Source organism: Triticum aestivum, chromosome 1D (genome assembly GCF_018294505.1).
Source record: "Triticum aestivum cultivar Chinese Spring chromosome 1D, IWGSC CS RefSeq v2.1, whole genome shotgun sequence".
NCBI lineage: Eukaryota > Viridiplantae > Streptophyta > Magnoliopsida > Poales > Poaceae > Triticum > Triticum aestivum.
Window position 1 is genome coordinate 349,639,177 of NC_057796.1, and position 18,906 is coordinate 349,658,082.

Sequence of the window (18,906 nt, forward strand, 5' to 3'; positions counted from 1 at the left end):
TCCGCCTCTTGCCGCGCTCTGTCCTGGTCTGCTGCGTAAAAGGCTTCGTTATGAGCCGGGCCATGGCCAGGGGGCGGGTCATGGCGTCAGACGTTGCTTGAGCCGGTCGCTGAGACCATGTGCCGGCTGTAACTCGGGCTCCGGCCTGGGCGAGGGGTCGAGTGGATCCTGTCCCGGCTATAGGAGTACGCTTCTTGCTGCGCCAGTGCTGTCTGAAGGAGTTCCCTGACCCGGCGGGTTTCAATAGCCGTCGGAGAATCGCCGTCAACTGGGAGAGCCGCCAGCCGTGCCGCCGCCGCGACCATGTTCTCCAGCGGGTTATCATAATGACCCGGGGGTATTGGCACGTACTGAGGCGGGGCTGGGGGCACCTGGGGAGGCCCCATCACTTGTGGCTGAATAGGGGTCCCAGACCCGGGCACTATGACCCCCGGCGGGTTACTAGATCCTGCACCCGGCGTGTTGAAGAGGTTTCGTGGATCGTAAACCGGAGGGAGTCGGGATTGGGCCTTTTGATGCCTCCTCCTCAGGACCTCATTGGACGCGTTTTGATCCATCGTGAGCCGGAAGGACTGCGCCTGGATCAACTGAGTTTGGGCATCGAGAGCCGCCCTCTCCGCAGCCATCCTGATCCCTTCCGCTGCAAGGTCCTCCTTAGCTTTCACTAGATCCAATTTTAATTGTGCCACCTCCGCATCATGCTGAGCTTGATCCGCCGGGTCAACCGTGGCGGTTAACAGGGCCGTCATCTTGTCCGTGAGATCCATCAGTACCTGAGCCGGAGAAGGCACCGGGTTTCCCGCTCCAGCAGCGGGGTTCTGAGCAGGCTGCGCCCCGGCCATAAAGACTCCAACCTGACTTGGTGGCTCAAACGGGTTCGGAATGCTGTCACCATCGGAACAACCCATGAGCCTGCCATCTTGAAGTTGATAGAACGAGTTGGACTCATCGGTGGACGACTCGCCGTCAGAGCCGGCGGCCGCCTCATCACCAGATCCAGATTGATCAGAGGGCCCTCCATGGATACATCCCACAAAAGCATGCCTTAAGGCAGGCCGGGCCCGGGCGGGTCGTGCACGCTGAGCCGTCTCGATGAGATCGGCGCAGAGATCCGGCTCAGGGCCCGGCTCACCAATCTTGCCAATGAAACATGAATTCCGCCGAAGGGGACCCGGTACCCGTACTCAATTGAGCCGGCGTCGGGGCCCCAGTTTGCATCGTCGATGTAGAGCTTGCCACGACGACTCTTGGTCATCCGGCCCACAGCGTATCCCTTGAGCCCTTCGAAGCTGCCCTTCAAGAACTCAAATCCACCGTGCGCTGGCCCCACGGTGGGCGCCAACTGTCGTGGAATTGTCACGGCAGATGTCCTCGAGCTAGGACTTAGTCGTGGAGCCATCGTAGCTAGGAAGCTTGAAGGGGTTAATGTGGGACAAGGAACACGAGGGTTTATACTGGTTCGGCCCCTTACGGTGAAGGTAAAATCCTACGTCCAGTTTAAGGTGGTATTGATTAGGGTTATGATCACCAGGGAGCTAAACTGCTATGCCCGGCTCTCGATGAGATTGTTGTCGTCCCTAAACCGCTGCCGGGTCGTCCCTTTATATAGGGAGGCTGACGCCCAGCAGCTCTCAGAGTCCCGGCCGGCTCATAAGAGTGTCCGGCTCGGACTCTCAACTATTCTTGCCTTACACTACAAGTTCTACTATAACAATGATTATAATGACGGGCCTTAAGCCATATCCGGGTCTTAAGCCCATCTTTGGCCCACCGTCTTCAGGCTTGGCGCCGGGCTTCTGGCGATGACCATATGAGTAACCCGGCCCCTCCTGGCGGGTGACTCTAAGGTCTATATCATCAACACTATCAAAACGTTTATTCCAACTCCGAGATAATGGATCGCTGGAGCTTGCACATTTTGTTAGCATCCTTTGGATTGATAAAACCTTCTGGTTGCATCATATACAACTCTTCTTCCAGAAATCCATTCAGGAATGCAGTTTTTACATCCATTTGCCAAATTTCATAATCATAAAATGCGGCAATTGCTAACATGATTCGGACAGACTTAAGCATCGCTACGGGTGAGAAGGTCTCATCGTAGTCAACTCCTTGAACTTGTAGAAAACTTTTCGCAACAAGTCAAGCTTTGTAGACAGTAACATTACCGTCAGCATCAGTATTCTTCTTGAAGATCCATTTATTCTCTATGGCTTGCCGATCATCGGGCAAGTCAACCAAAGTCCACACTTTGTTCTCATACATGGATCCCATCTCAGATTTCATGGCCTCAAGCCATTTCGCGGAATCTGGGCTCATCATCGCTTCCTCATAGTTCGTAGGTTCGTCATGGTCAAGTAACATGACCTCCAGAACAGGATTACCATACCACTCTGGTGCGGATCTTACTCTGGTTGACCTATGAGGTTTGGTAGTAACTTGATCTGAAGTTACATGATCATCATCATTAGCTTCCTCGCTAATTGCAGTAGGAGTCACAGGAACTGATTTCTGTGATGAACTATTTTCCAATAAGGAAGCAGGTATAGTTACCTCATCAAGTTCTACTTTCCTCCCACTCACTTCTTTCGAGAGAAAATCCTTCTCTAGAAAGGATCCATTCTTAGCAACGAATATCTTTCCTTCGGATCTGTGATAGAAGGTGTACCCAACAGTCTCTTTTTGGTATCCTATGAAGACACATTTCTTCGATTTGGGTTCGAGCTTATCACGTTGAAGCATTTTCACATAAGCATCGCAGCCCCAAACTTTAAGAAACGACAACTTGGGTTTCTTGCCAAACCACAATTCATAAGGTGTCGTCTCAATGGATTTAGATGGTGCCCTATTTAACGTGAATGCAACCGTCTCTAAAGCATAACCCCAAAATGATAGCGGTAAATCAGTAAGAGACATCATAGATCGTACCATATCCAATAAAGTGCGGTTACGACGTTTGGACACACCATTACGCTGTGGTGTTCCGGGTGTTGTGAGTTGCGAAACTATTCCGCATTGTTTCAAATGAAGACCAAACTCGTAACTCAAATATTCTCCTCCACGATCAGATCGCAAAAACTTTATTTTCTTGTTACGATGATTTTCCACTTCACTCTGAAATTCTTTGAACTTTTCAAATGTTTCAGACTTATGTTTCATCAAGTAGATATACCCATATCTGCTCAAATCATCTGTGTAGGTCAGAAAATAACGATACCCGCGGGGAGCCTCAATATTCATCGGACCGCATACATCAGTATGTATTATTTCCAATAAATCTATTGCTCGCTCCATTGTTCCGGAGAACGGAGTTTTAGTCATCTTGCCCATGAGGCATGGTTCGCAAGTACCAAGTGATTCATAATCAAGTGATTCCAAAAGTCCATCAGTATGGAGTTTCTTCATGTGCCTTACACCAATATGACCTAAACGGCAGTGCCACAAATAAGTTGCACTATCATTATCAACTCTGCATCTTTTGGCTTTGATATTATGAATATGTGTATCACTACTATTGAGATTCAACAAAAATAGACCACTCTTCAAGGGTGCATGAAAATAAAAGATATTACTCATATAAATAGAACAACTATTATTCTCAGATTTAAATGAATAACCGTCTCGCATCAAACAAGATACAGATATAATGTTCATGCTTAACGCTGGCACCAAATAACAATTATTCAGGTCTAAAACTAATCCCGAAGGTAGATGTAGAGGTAGCGTGCCGACGGCGATCACATCGACTTTGGAACCATTTCCCACGCACATCGTCACCTCATCCTTAGCCAATCTTCGCTTAATCCGTAGTCCCTGTTTCGAGTTGCAAATATTAGCAACAGAACCAGTATCAAATACCCAGGCACTACTGCGAGCATTAGTAAGGTACACATCAATAACATGTATATCACATATACCTTTGTTCACTTTGCCATCCTTCTTATCCGCCAAATACTTGGGGCAGTTCCGCTTCCAGTGACCAGTCCCTTTGCAGTAGAAGCACTCAGTCTGAGGCTTAGGTCCAGACTTGGGTTTCTTCACTTAAGCAGCAACTTGCTTGCCGTTCTTCTTGAAGTTCCCATTCTTCCCTTTACCCTTTTCTTGAAACTGGTGGTCTTGTTGACCATCAACACTTGATGCTCCTTCTTGATATCTACCTCCGCAGCCTTTAGCATTGCAAAGAGCTCAGGAATTGTCTTATCCATCCCTTGCATATTATAGTTCATCACGAAGCTTTTGTAGCTTGGTGGCAGTGATTCAAGAACTCTGTCAATGACACTATCAACCGGAAGATTAACTCCCAGCTGAGTCAAGTGATTATGATACCTAGACATTTTGAGTATATGTTCACTGACAGAACTATTCTCCTCCATTTTATAGCTGTAGAACTTATTGGAGACTTCATATCTTTCAATACGGGCATTTGCTTGAAATATTAACTTCAACTCCTGGAACATCTCATATGCTCCATGACGTTTAAAACGTCATTGAAGTCCCGGTTCTAAGCCGTAAAGCATGGCACACTGAACTATCGAGTAGTCATCAGCTTTGCTCTGACAGGCATTCATAACGTCCGACTTTGCTCCTGCAGCGGGTCTTGCACCTAGCGGTGCTTCCAGGATGTAATTCTTCTGTGCAGCAATGAGGATAATCCTCAAGTACGGACCCAGTCCGTGTAGTTGCTACCATCATCTTTCAACTGAGCTTTCTCTAGGAACCCATTAAAATTCAAAGGAACAGTAGCACGGGCCATTGATCTACAACAACTTAGACATGCAAAATACTATCAGGTACTAAGTTCATGATAAATTAAAGTTTAATTAATCATATTACTTAAGAACTCCCACTTAGATAGACATCCCCCTAATCATCTAAGTGATCACGTGATCCAAATCAACTAAACCATGTCTGATCATCACGTGAGATGGAGTAGTTTTCAATGGTGAACATCACTATGTTGATCATATCTACTATATGTTTCACGCTCGACCTTTCGGTATCAGTGTTCCAAGGTTGTCGGATGTGGGGTTCCGGCAAACCCTTAATGTTCAAACACTGGGGTGCGTGCAAAGTCTTTCCCTCCTACCGATCTATGCCCTAGCTCGCTAAGGTCTCGTGGACGAACTCGACGAACTCGCAACACAGAAAGACACGAGGTTTATACTGGTTCGGGCCACCGTTGTGGTGTAATACCCTACTCCAGTGTGGTGGTGGTGGATTGCCTCTAGGGCTGATGATGAACAGTACAAGGGAAGAACAGCCTCCTGAGGTTGAGGTGTTCTTGTGCTTGTGTGGTTGAGGATGATCTGAATCAGTTCAAGATCAGTTGAGGATGATCTGAATCAGTTTGAGATTAGTTGCCTCCTATTGTGGTGGCTAGTCCTATTTATAGAGGCCCTGGCCCTGTTCCCAAATATCGAGCGGGAAGGGAGCCAACAACGACGGGCAAATTTGAAGGGGGACAGCTAGTACAAGCTGTCCTGACAAAAGCGGTCTTCACCTGCGAAAAGCTCTGGTGGTGACGCCGTCTTGGGCTCCACGATGACCCCCGTCTTGCCGTCCTCCTGGTCTTGGTCTCGTTGCACCAATATACCAACCTTTGCCTGATGCCTTGGTACTCTTCGCCTGCGCTGGCCTCCTTAGCACCAAAGAGAAAATAAGGACGCTGCGCGCGCTGGCGCCCGCCTGGCGCCGTTCGTCATGGCTCACGTCACGAGAGCCTCGTGAGGTTTGCCCCGCCTTGATATCTCCGCTCCTCGTGAGCCTGCCTGGCTAGGCTACTCTAGAGGAGGTCTTGCGTCGTCCGCCTCGCGAGGCTTGGACCCTCGCGAGGGTCTTGGATGCCTTGTTGATGAAGATGGGCCGTACGGCCTGCTGGCTTAGCCGCGCTGTGGGCCGCAGGAAGGCAAGTCTGGGGACCCCCGTTCCCAGAACGCCGACAGTAGGCCCCGGGCCCAAGGTGCGTTCGGGCTTGGCTTCGCGGTGAAGCCAAGGGTCAAGTTCGGAGCACTGCGGGCCCCAAAAGCATGCGGCCTCGGTTGATGCGTGGCGGTTGATTGGACGTGGGTGCCTCCGCTTGCCCATGTTGCCTCGGCAACTGCATGACTTGACAAGTCTATGCGACATGCAAGGAAAACCATCATTACCTGCGATCGTGGGGGACGCCGGTTGGCCTTCTATTGCTATAAATGGGGAGGGGGGCGGAGCCCCGTCGCCCATCTCTTCCTCGCTTGCTTGCTCCTTCCTCCTTGCTCCACTGCTAACAACAATGGCGCCCATCAGAAGGTTTTCTATTGAAGAGAAAGGAAAGGCTCCCCATGACGATCCGGGGACTCTTCCGCCGAAGAAGAGGTTGATCCATCGCCGTGATGAAGTGGCGATGGAGGTGGTGTCGAGGCCTTGGTGCGAGCGGCCTCCTCCGGGGTACCCGCTACCCTTGTACGCCCGAGCCGAGGGCTCGGGAGGTCGGAGCAGCGAGCAGCGCCGCCCATGCCATGCCCGGGGTCGCCGCGCCACGGCGACGCGTGCTGTCGCCCCTGGGATCCACGCCGCGGACTCCTCGCGCGAGTTGGTGCTGTGGGCGCCGATGCCTCCAAGCTCCTGGATCCGCTTCCCGCAGTTCTTCTCCAACGTGATGCCGTCGAGGGGGCCTTTCGAGCTCTGGTTGTAGCACGCCGACTGCAGCGCTCCGGCGACCGGAGCGGAGATCGAAGCGGTCCCCGCCGGCAAGATCTTCATGACCCGCGACTGGGGGAGATCGCACGGGTCTGCCGTGCAAGGGGCGCCCTCGCGATCCACTTCGAGTACGACGACGCTTCCACGCTCTTCTTCAAGGTCTTCAACGCCGAGGGCCGCCGCCTGGAGTGCTGCTCCGGAGAGGAGTGCCAAACTGGCGCGCGCTCCGCTCGCGGCTACTCCAGCAGCAGCAGCCCTTGGGAGTCCAGCAGCTCTCTTGAGCTTTACGAGACTCCGGAGACGAGCGACGACAGCTACGTGCCCCCGAGCTCTCGCCGTGCTCGGGGCAGAGCTACGACGCCCGGCCGTCGCTACCGCTGATATGGATGGGGTTGGCGCCGGCCCTCCATGGCCCACTGTTGATGATGGCGTCCGCCACGGAAGGATGTAGATAGGATTCCCCTTAGTATCAGCTTTTGTTTCCTGCGAAGAACCATGAATCACCCCGCGGGGGCATGTAAGGATCTGCAATGTCTTTTGTACTTATCTTCCTTGTTATGAAAATTTGGCGAACGCACGTCCCGTTAAGGCTCGGTCCCCCCTTTCTTTCCTCACGATAGCTTGTTGCTCTACGCTGACAGGTCCCGGTCCCAAGGCGGCTACATCCGTCGCTGGTATGCCAGGTCGCGATGCCGTGGTCAAGGCCAGGAGGTGCGCGGCCCGAGGTCCAGTAAGAGCCCCTGAGGCGCGATGCTCATGAGGTCCCCCTTAGCGCTCAAGCAGCCATGGTAAGGCGAGAAAGGGAGTCGACGTGGCCGTAACGGGGATGCGGCAAGGCGTGAGTGACCATTAGGCCCAAACTTTTAGCCGATCCGAGTGCGGGACTTATCTTGTTGACTCCGTGGCGACTCCTGACGTTGCGCCAGGGCTGCGCGCCTACTTGTGCGGCATAGCCAGGCTGGCCCATACAAGTTTCCCTCCCCTCGTGCTCTCCTTAGTGCTCTACATCCTCAGGTCCCGACCCTCGAGCGAGCTCAACCACCGCTGGTATGCCAGGTCGCGATGCCGTGGTCAAGGCCTGGGGTGAGGGCTAGAGAGCCAGTAAGAGCTCCTGAGTCGCGATGCTCAGGAGCCCCCCTTTTAATGCGCAAGCGAATTGCACGAGAGAAAAAGGAGACTCGCGGTGCCGCCTGCTATCCTTCCCACGGGATCCCTGTGAACATGCACAAGAAGAAACATGGTTTGCCGTTACAGCTGTCAGCCTGCCGCTGGTTGTTCTGGATGAGATGAAGGCACTGAGGGCCCGGTGAGGTGACGTGCGCGGGGCGTGCCGCGAGCCAGAGCTCGACCGCTCAGGTTTGTCGACGTGACAGGGACGGACCCATGCATCAGCGCCGTGCCTGTGTGGAGGCCCCGGGGGAGGCGATGATCGGGCAGGTGGTAGCAGTTGGCAGGTTAAGCATGGAGAGCATATCAGCTTAAGTAAATGCAGGAAGATACATGCCACCGGGTCCGGCCCGAGCGGCTTGGGGATGATGCAGCCCGAGGGGCGCCCCCAACAAGGTAAGCTAAAGACATAAGCAAAAGGGATACATGCCACAGGGACGGACCCACGTGGCCTGGGAATAATGCAGCCCGAGAGACGCTCCCAGCTAAACGAGCTTGGAAGGTGTCACCTGGTTCTGTAGATGAAGTAGAGTTGGTGCAGCTGAAGGCGTGCATTGAAGAAACGACTCCTCATGAGCCACCGGGACCCTGAGCCTCGGGAGGCTCTGGGGGTTCGGGAGGTTCCCTGAAGACCGTCTCCATCTCCTCCAGGACGGTGTGGTACCTGGCCTTCTGAGCCGCCAGGACACGCCGCAAGTCGCGTTGATAGGCTGACGCCACGCTCGGCAAGCCGAAGGGCATGCGAACGTAGCTGTGTGGTGGGCCCTCGCAGCGGCCCACACGCGATGGCCAGAAGCGCTCCTGAGACGCGGCCCTATTGAGCCCGGGGACGTCGATTGCTGCGGCTTGAAAGGCGCGCTCGAGGGAGCACACCGCATCCCTCTCTTCACACAAGACCGTGATGATTCCTCCGCTTCCTGGCATCTTGAGAACGTTGTAGCCGTGATGAGTGACTGCCATGAACTTGGCCAGGGCTGGATACCCGAGGATGGCATTGTACGGCAGGAGGATGTGCCCGATGTCGAAGTAATATGATGCCTCCTGTGCGGCCGTTTATGTATGTATATAACCTGAAAGTTTGCAGTCGTCGGCTTCAGCCCCCACGCATATAATGCAGGGGTGTTCGGGAAAGCGCGTATTCACACTTGATCCAACGTCTTGGCCCATTAAGGAGGTGATAGTGCGGCGAACAAGGCAATCAGACTATATAGCTTTAACACTTTCACTTAGCCATAGGAGTTTGACGGTGGGGCTACTATATAGCCCCTGGTACTTCTGCGCTCATCCGAATACGGTGCGCGTACATACATGACCGGGAAACCGGTCCTTCATTAATGCGGAGGAATCGCGAAGATTCCGCTGAGTCATCGAGTGGTTGACCAGTCTCGCGCTTTATCATGACAGTCAGTTTTCGGCTTTCTCTACTGAGGTGCTCATCCGGATGAACCAGGGCACAATCGCAGTAGTTCTCCCGGTGCCACCTTAGCCGATAGAGCGGAACGTAAGGTAGCAAAACACGGGAGCCGGGCAAACCCCACTATTGACCAAAGACATGATTCGGAGCTGATGCATATAAGGCCAAACTCGCGACGCCGAACACTCCCTAAGGTATTCGGACTTTTACAACATATACTGGGCTGAGTAACGCCCTCGATAATGAGCCCTGAATTTCCCGGTACGTGCATTAGTCTGACGTGACGAAATGCCAATGACGCCAGCATCCCTTTCGGTTGTGTTGAGTATCCGTAGGGTGTAAAGCAACAAGAGACAGTAAAAAAGGTTTACACAGGGTCTTAATCTCAAAAGAAACCTTTGAGCGGGGCCCTGCTGCACGTCTGCGCCTGTGTCTCCGTTGTGCCGTATCCTAAAAGGGTGTAGCACGATGATCATCTGTAAAAGAGAAAAACCCAGGTGAAAGTCTTCGTGCGAAAAATTGGTTATTCTTAGTAAACCATTAAAATGCAATCTAAATAGGGTCGAGCCGAACTGTAGTCCTTTTTACATGCGGGAAGCCCCTAGTACCACCTATGGGGATATATCCATCGACCCAATCTCAGGTTTATCTAATCTGTTACAGCTAGTTGTGCGCCGGACTTGTCTAGCCATGTCCGCGGTCTTGACGACTGATCATTTATTCTGGTTGGAGAGGCCGTTCAGTGTTCGGCTGCTAGAGCCGCCGCACCTTCTTCCGCACGTAAGGAACGTTCTGTGTTTCCGCTAACTATAATGACGCCACGTGGACCGGGCATTTTAAGCTTAAGATAAGCGTAATGCAGTACTACATTAAAACGAGTGAAGGCCGTTCTTCCGAGTAGTGTGTGATAGCCGCTTCAGAATGGAGCGATGTTGAAGGTTAATTCTTCGCTTCGGAAGTTGTCGGGAGAACCGAATACAACCTCTAGAACTAGAGAGCCTGTGCAGCGGGCCTCTGGGCCTGGTAGTACTCCTTTAAAGGTAGTATTACTTTGGCTGATTCTTGTCGGGTTTATCCCCATTTTGCGGACTATGTCCTGATATATCGGATTAAGACTACTGCCGCCGTCCATAAGGACTCGGGTGAGATGGTATCCGGCAATTATTGGGTCTAGCACCAAGGCAGCCGTTCCTCCATGCCGGATACTAGTCGGGTGATCCCTGTGATCAAAAGTCATAGGGCAGGCCGACCAAGGGTTGAACTTGGGGGTGACGGGCTCCACGGTGCATATGTCTCGGAGTGCGTGTTTGCTCCTCCTCTTCGTTACGTGAATCATGTTCACTGTTTTGACCTGTGGTGGGAATTTTTTCTGTCCCCCAGTGTTTGGATGGCGAGGCTCATCCTCGTCTTCACTTGGTGTCTCCCTCCCCTTGCGTTCGGCGTTTAGCTTGCCGGCCTGCTTGAAGACCCAACATTCTCTGTTGGTGTGGTTTGCAGGTTTGTCAGAGGTGCCATGAATCTGACATAATCTGTCTAGAATCTTGTTTAGGCTGGATGGTCTATCTCTGCTGCCTTTAAATGGCTTTTTCCGTTGACCGGGTTGAGAGCCCCTGAATCCGGCGTTTACCGCCGTGTTGTCTGAGCTGTCTTCATTGTTTCGGCGCTTGCTTTTATTGCGTCGCGGTTTTCCATTGCCATCCCTGACTTCGGATGTGCCTGGGTCGCTGGTGCCGCTACGGGCCAGCCAACTATCCTCGCCCGCGCAAAAGCGGGTCATGAGGCTTGTTAGGGCTGCCATTGTCCTCTGTTTTTCCTGGCCGAGGTGTCTGGCGAGCTATTCGTCCCGGACACTGTTTAAAAGCCGCTAAGGCTTCGGCATCCGGGCAGTCGACAATCTGATTCTTCTTAGTGAGGAATCTGTTCCAAAGCTTTCGGGCTGACTCTCCGGGCTGTTGAATTATATGACTTAAATCGTCTGCATCTGGAGGTCGGACATAAGTCCCTTGAAAATTAGCCCTAAAAGCATCCTCAAGCTCTTCCCAACTTCCAATTGAGTTTTCAGGGAGGCTTTTCAGCCAGTGCCGAGCTGGTCCTTTTAACTTGAGGGGCAAGTATTTGATGTCGTGGAGATCATCTCCGCGAGCCATGTGGATGTGAAGGATAAAGTCCTCAATCCAGACCCCAGGGTCTGTCGTTCCGTCGTATGCCTCTATGTTCACGGGTTTGAATCCCTCTGGAAATTCATGATCCAGCACCTCATCGGTGAAGCATAGCGGGTGCGCGCCACCCCTGTATTTGGATGTGTCATGGCATTCTGACGGTTGTAGTGTTCGGTTTTGATTCCATGACGGAGCGCACTTCCTAGATCCGTATATGGACTGGTCATACCGGCTTTTTGGTGCAAGTCCTTACGTAAATTGCATGCTGACTTATGTGCGCCATCGTTAGCCGCCCTATCGCGGCCACGGGGTGGTCGATCCGGCTGATCGGCCGTTTTATTTTTCGGCTGTGTGGGCTCTAAAGCCTCATCATCGAATTCAGGCAGCAGCTTGTGCTTTGGATAGCTCTTTGTGGGGCGACTGCCACCGTACTTTTCTTCAGTGTCTAGCACTTTGTTCCATCTACTGTTGAGTGTATTTTGCATGGCCTTAAGCCTTTGCTTCTGCTTCTTCAGACTCCTTGCGGTGGCAATAAGCCTTCTATGGAGGTTCTCTTGCTCCAAATGCCTTTCCGGGATGATGTGTCCATCGTCGTCCGGACTGTTCTCCTCTCCGGAGACAGGTTGATGAGCTTTACCCTCGGCGTCGCTGTGATCGGACAGCGGCTCCGTACTATGTTCGCCGTCCGCTGGCTCATCCTGCTCTGTCGCTGGGTCCATGTGGTCGTCGTTTCCTTTGGAGTCGACCGGGGTATTATTCTTTCTTGTGCTGTTATCGCTGTTTTTGCCGAGGCGGGATTTGGAGCGGCGCCTATGTCGTCGCTTTGGTTGCTTCTCGAGGGGATTATCCTTCGCTGCATTCTTCCGTTCCTCGTCATTGTTTCCTTTGGGTGTATCCACCATGTATATATCGTGTGATGAAGTGGCTGTCCAGCGCCCTGTGGGCGGTGGTTCCTGCTCCTCTCCTGCATCGTCGTCCATACCGTCGATGTCTTCGGACTCGAAATCAAGCATGTCGGTTAGATCGTCGATAGTGGCTATTAAGTGGGTGGTGGGTGGGGAACGAATTTCTTCGTCGTCCGCTTCCCACTCGAGCCGGACATAGTTCGGCCGAGGGTCTCCTGACAAGGAGAGAGACCTTAATGAATCTATAACGTCGCCCAAGGGCGAGTGCTGGAAAATATCCGTGGAGGTAAACTCCATGATCGGTGCCCAATCAGATCCGATAGGCACGGACGCAAGCGGTTCGGAGCCCGTGGCCGGGGACGAATCCAAGGGTTCGACAACACAGGTCTCATAAGAGGTGAAGTCAGTATTCGGCGCTAACGGTGCTGAGTGTGCGACCTCTGTGGCGGGGTCCATCCACCCGTCCTCGGACAGCATAATCTGTTCCGGATTGAGGACCGGAGTAGGCACAGGTGTGATATCCCGAACACCGTCCGACAGCAGAACCAAGTCGTGCTCGTCGTGACTGTGCGGCGCACCTGACATGGGCTCGAATCCGTCGAACATCAAGTCTCCGCGGACGTCAGCAGTATAGTTTAAGTTTCCAAACCTGACCTGACGGCCAGGGGCGTAGCTCTCGATCTGCTCCAGATGGCCAAGCGAGTTGGCCCGCAGTGCGAAGGCGCCGAATACGAAGATTTGTCTGGGGAGAAAAACCTCGCCCTGGATCGCATCGTTGCCGATGATCGAAGGAGATATCAAGCCTTATGGTGACGGCACAGTGGAACTCTCAATGAAAGCACCAATGTCGGTGTCAAAACCGGCGGATCTCGGGTAGGGGGTCCCGAACTATGCGTCTAAGGCGGATGGTAACAGGAGGCGGGGGACACAATGTTTACCCAGGTTCGGGCCCTCTCGATGGAGGTAATACCCTACTTCCTGCTTGATTGATCTTGATGATATGAGTATTACAAGAGTTTATCTACCATGAGATCGTAGAGGCTAAACCCTAGAAGCTAGCCTATGATTATGATTGTTGTTGTCCTACGGACTAAACCCTCCGGTTTATATAGACACCGGAGGGGGCTAGGGTTACATAGAGTCGGTTACAAGGGAGGAGATCTACACATCCGAATTGCCAAGCTTTCCTTCCACGCAAAGGAGAGTCCCATCCGGACACGGGACGAAGTCTTCCATCTTGTATCTTCATAGTCCAACAGTCCGGCCAAAGTATATAGTCCGGCTGTCCGAGGACCCCCTAATCCAGGACTCCCTCATCACCCACCGTAATACTTATGCTCTTGAGAGAAGCCACTAGTGAAACCTATGACCCCCGGGTCTATTTTCCATCATATTAATCCCCCGTTATTTCCATTACTGTTTACTTTGCTTTCTTTACTTTTACTCTTTATCATAAAAATACCAAAAATATTATCTTATCATCTCTATCAGATCTCACTCTCATAAGTGACCGTGAAGGGATTGACAACCCCTTTATCGCGTTGGTTGCGAGGTTCTTATTTTTTTGTGTAGGTACAAGGGAATTGAGCGTGTCCTCCTACTGGATTGATACCTTGGTTCTCAAAAACTGAGGGAAATACTTACGCTACTTTACTGCATCACCCTTTCCTCTTCAAGGGAAAACCAACGCAGTGCTCAAGAGGTAGCAAGAAGGATTTCTGGCGCCGTTGCCGGGGAGGTGTGCGCCGAGTCAAGTCAAGATTTGACTCCCAACAACAAGCCATTTTTGGTGCCATTGACGACTCTACACAAGTCAAGACATACCAAGTACCCATCACAAACTCTTATCCCTTGCATTACATATTTGCAATTTGCCTCTCGTTTTCCTCTCCCCCACTTCACCCTTGCCGTTTTATTCGCCCCTCTTCCGTTCGTCTTTTTCGTTTGCTTGTGTTGCATGTGCCTTCTATGTGCTTGCATCTTCGCTTGCTAAAAATCTATTGTTATGGATCCTCATCCACTTGCTAATCTCTTTAAGAGATCCAATTATGATGAACCTACTGCTAGTGAGTTGAGTGCACTAGATTATCTTTATGAGGTTTTGCTTGAAATTCGTGAATCTGGAAATTGTGATGAAGTACTTTATGAAGCGATTCACGATAGATCTTTGAATAAAAAGCATGATTGCAATGATTTTAGTATAAATTCTCTTGATGTCAATTGTGCTAATAATATGCAAAACCCTAAGCTTGGGGATGCTAGTTTTGCTATGTCCACTACTTGTTGCAATGATCAGGATTGGGGCGATTCTTCTTATGATCTTGAAAATTTATTTAAGCCCCATGATGAATATGAGATTGATAATAATGTTTGCAATAATATTGAAAGTGGGTTTGGAAGAGTGCCAACTTTAGATCCCACATATTTGGATAATGTTCAATCTTATGAAGTTTTTGATAAAAGTGGGTTTGGAGAGGTCATGACTTTAGTTAATGTTAATCCCACTATTTTGGAAGAGTGTCAACTTTGCATGCATGTGGATTGTGTTGAAAATATTTTATGTGATAGCTATTTTGTTGAATTTGCTAATGCTCCCACATGTAATTATTATGAGAGAGTAAAATATGATTGTAGAAATTTTCATGATACTAAATTACCTCTCGTTATGTTGAGATTGCTATTGTTTCTTTCCTCTTCCTTGCATATGCTAGTTTTTGATTGCTATGATAATTTGTTTGCCTATAAGATGCCTATGCATCGGAAGTATGTTAGACTTAAATATGTTTGTCACATGTTTTATGATGCTCTCTTTGTGCTTCAATTCTTGTCATTCATGTGAGCATCATTAAAATTATCAATGCCTAGCTAAAAGGCTTTAAAGAAAAGCGCTTGTTGGGAGACAACCCAATATATTTCCTTGCTGTTATGCAATAAATATTTGATCTAGCCTCTGGTTAGATTTGTTTTTGTGTTTTAATTAGTGTTTGTGCCAAGTTAAACCTATAAGATCTCTTGGATAATAGTTATTTGATCTTGCTGAAAATTCCAGAAACTTTCTGTTCACGAAAACAATTGTTAATAATAACCAGAACGTGATAAAATACTGATTCCAATTGCAGTAGATCAATAAACAAATTATCTAGGTCTTCCTATTTTGGTAGAATTTTTGGAGTTCCAGAAGTTTGCGTTAGTTACAGATTACTACAGACTGTTCTGTTTTTGACAGATTCTGTTTTTCGTGTGTTGTTTGCTTATTTTGATGAATCTATGGCTAGTAAAAGAGCTTATAAACCATAGAGAAGTTGGAATACAGTAGGTTTAACACCAATATAAATAAAGAATGAGTTCATTGCAGTACCTTGAAGTGGTGTTTTGTTTTCTTTCGCTAACGGAGCTCACGAGATTTTCTGTTAAGTTTTGTGTTGTGAAGTTTTCAAGTTTTGGGTGAAGATTTGATGGATTATGGAATAAGGAGTGGCAAGAGCCTAAGCTTGGGGATGCCACCATACCTACCTATCATGGCATTTCCATAGCCATTCCGAGATATATTGCCATGCAACTTTCCACCGTTCCGTTTATTATGACACGCTTCATCATTGTCATATTGCTTTGCATGATCATGTAGTTGACATCGTATTTTGTGGCAAAGCCACCATGCATAATTTTTTCATACATGTCACTCTTGATTCATCGCATATCCCGGCACACCGCCGGAGGCATTCACATAGAGTCATATTTTGTTCTAAGTATTGAGTTGTAATTGTTGAGTTGTAAATAATAAAAGTGTGATGATCATCATTATTAGAGCATTGTCCCATGTGAGGAAAGGATAATGGAGACTATGATTCCCCCACAAGTCGGGATGAGATTCCGGACTAAATAAAAAAATAAAAAAAGAGAGAAGGGACAATGCTACTATCCCTTTTCCACACCTGTGCTTCAAAGTAGCACTGTGATCTTCATGATAGAGAGTCTCCTATGTTGTCACTTTCATATACTAGTGGGAATTTTTTATTATAGAACTTGGCTTGTATATTCCAATGATGGGCTTCCTCAAAATGCCCTAGGTCTTCGTGAGCAAGCAAGTTGGATGCACACCCACTTAGTTTCTTTTGTTGAGCTTTCATATATTTATAGCTCTAGTGCATCCGTTGCATGGCAATCCCTACTCCTCTCATTGACATCAATCGATGGGCATCTCCATAGCCTATTGATTAGCCGCGTTAATGTGAGACTTTCTACTTTTTTTTCTTCTCTCATAACCCCCATCATTATACTTTACTCCACCCATAGTGCTATATCCATGGCTTGCGCTCATGTATTGCGTAAGAGTTGAAAAGGCTGAAGCGCGTTAAAAAGTATGAACCAATTGCTCGGCTTGTCATCGGGGTTATGCATGATGAGAACATTTGTGTGACAATATTGAAACATAGCCTAACTATATGATTTTGTAGGGATAAGCTTTCTTTGGCTATGTTATTTGATAAGACATAATTGCTTGGTTAGCATGTTTGAAGTATTATTGTTTTTATGTCAACATCAAAGTTTTATATAGAATCTTCCGGATCTAAATATTCATGCCACAATAAAAAGATTTACATTGAGAATTATGCTAAGAAGCATTCCACATCAAAAATTCTGTTTTTATCATTTACCTACTCGAGGACGAGCAGGAATTAAGCTTGGGGATGCTTGATACGTCTCCAACATATCTATAATTTTTGATTGTTCCATGCTATTATATATTCTGTTTTGGATGTTTAATGGGCTTGTTTATACACTTTTATAGTATTATTTTTGGGACTAACCTATTAACCGGAGGCCCAGCCCAAATTGCTGTTATTTTGCCTATTTCAGTGTTTCGCAGAAAAAGGATATCAAACGGAGTCCAAACGGAATGAAACCTTCGGGAGCGTGATTTTTGGAACAAACATGATCCAGAGGACTTGGAGTGGACGTCAAGCAACCAACGAGGCGGCCACGAGGCAGGGGCGCGCCCACCCCCACTAGGCGCACCCTCCACCCTCGTGGGCCCCTCGTGGCTCCACCGACCTACTTCTTCCTCCTATATATACCTACGTACCCCGAAACCATCGAGGAGCACCACGAAAACCTACTTCCACCGCCGCAACCTTCTGTACCCGTGAGATCCCATCTTGGGGCCTTTTCCGGCGTCCTGCCGGAGGGGGCATCGATCATGGAGGGCTTCTACATCAACACCATAGCCTCTCCGATGATGTGTGAGTAGTTTACCTCAGACCTTCGGGTCCATAGTTATTAGCTAGATGGCTTCTTCTCTCTCTTTGGATCTCAATACAAAGTTCTCCTCGATTCTCTTGGAGATCTATTGGATGTAATCTTCTTTTGCGGTGTGTTTGTCGAGATCCGATGAATTGTGGGTTTATGATCCAGATTATCTATGAACAATATTTGAATCTTCTCTGAATTCTTTTATGTATGATTGGTTATCTTTGCAAGTCTCTTCGAATTATCAGTTTGGTTTGGCCTACTAGATTGATCTTTCTTGCAATGGGAGAAGTGCTTATCTTTGGATTCAATCTTGGGGTGCTCGATCCTAGTGACAGTAGGGGAAACGACACGTATTGTATTGTTGCCATCGAGGATAAAAAGATGGGGTTTATATCATATTGCATGAGTTTATCCCTCTACATCATGTCATCTTGCTTAAAGTGTTACTCCGTTCTTATGAACTTAATACTCTAGATGCATGCTGGATAGCGGTCGATGTGTGGAGTAATAGTACTAGATGCAGGCAGGAGTCGGTCTATTTGTCACAGACGCGATGCCTATATACATGATCATACCTAGATATTCTCATAACTATGCTCAATTCTATCAATTGCTCAACAATAATTCGTTCACCCACCGTAATACTTATGCTCTTGAGAGAAGCCACTAGTGAAACCTATGGCCCCCGGGTCTACTTTCCATCATATTAATCTCCCGTTATTTCCATTATTGTTTACTTTTCTTTCTTTAGTTTTACTCTTTATCATAAAAATACCAAAAATATTATCTTATCATCTCTATCAGATCTCAGTCTCGTAAGTGACCGTGAAGGGATTGACAACCCCTTTATCACGTTGGTTGTGAGGCTCTTATTTGTTTGTGTAGGTACAAGGGACTTGAGCTTGTCCTCCTACTGGATTGATACCTTGGTTCTCAAAAACTAAGGGAAATACTTACGCTACTTTACTGCATCACCCTTTCCTCTTCAAGGGAAAACCAATGCAGTGCTCAAGAGGTAGCAACTAGCCACCTGTGTGCGAAGCACGTCGGTAGAACCAGTCTCGCGTAAGCGTACGCGTAATGTCGGTCTAAGCCGCTTCATCCAACAATACCGCCGAATCAAAGTATGACATGCTGGTAAGCAATATGACTATTATCGCCCACAACTCTTTGTGTTCTACTCGTGCATATAACATCTACGCATAGACCTGGCTCGGATGCCACTGTTGGGGAACGCAGTATTTCAAAAAATTTACCTACGATCACGCAAGATCTATCTATGTGATGCATAGCAACGAGCGGGAGAGTGTGTCCATGTACCCTCGTAGACCGAAAG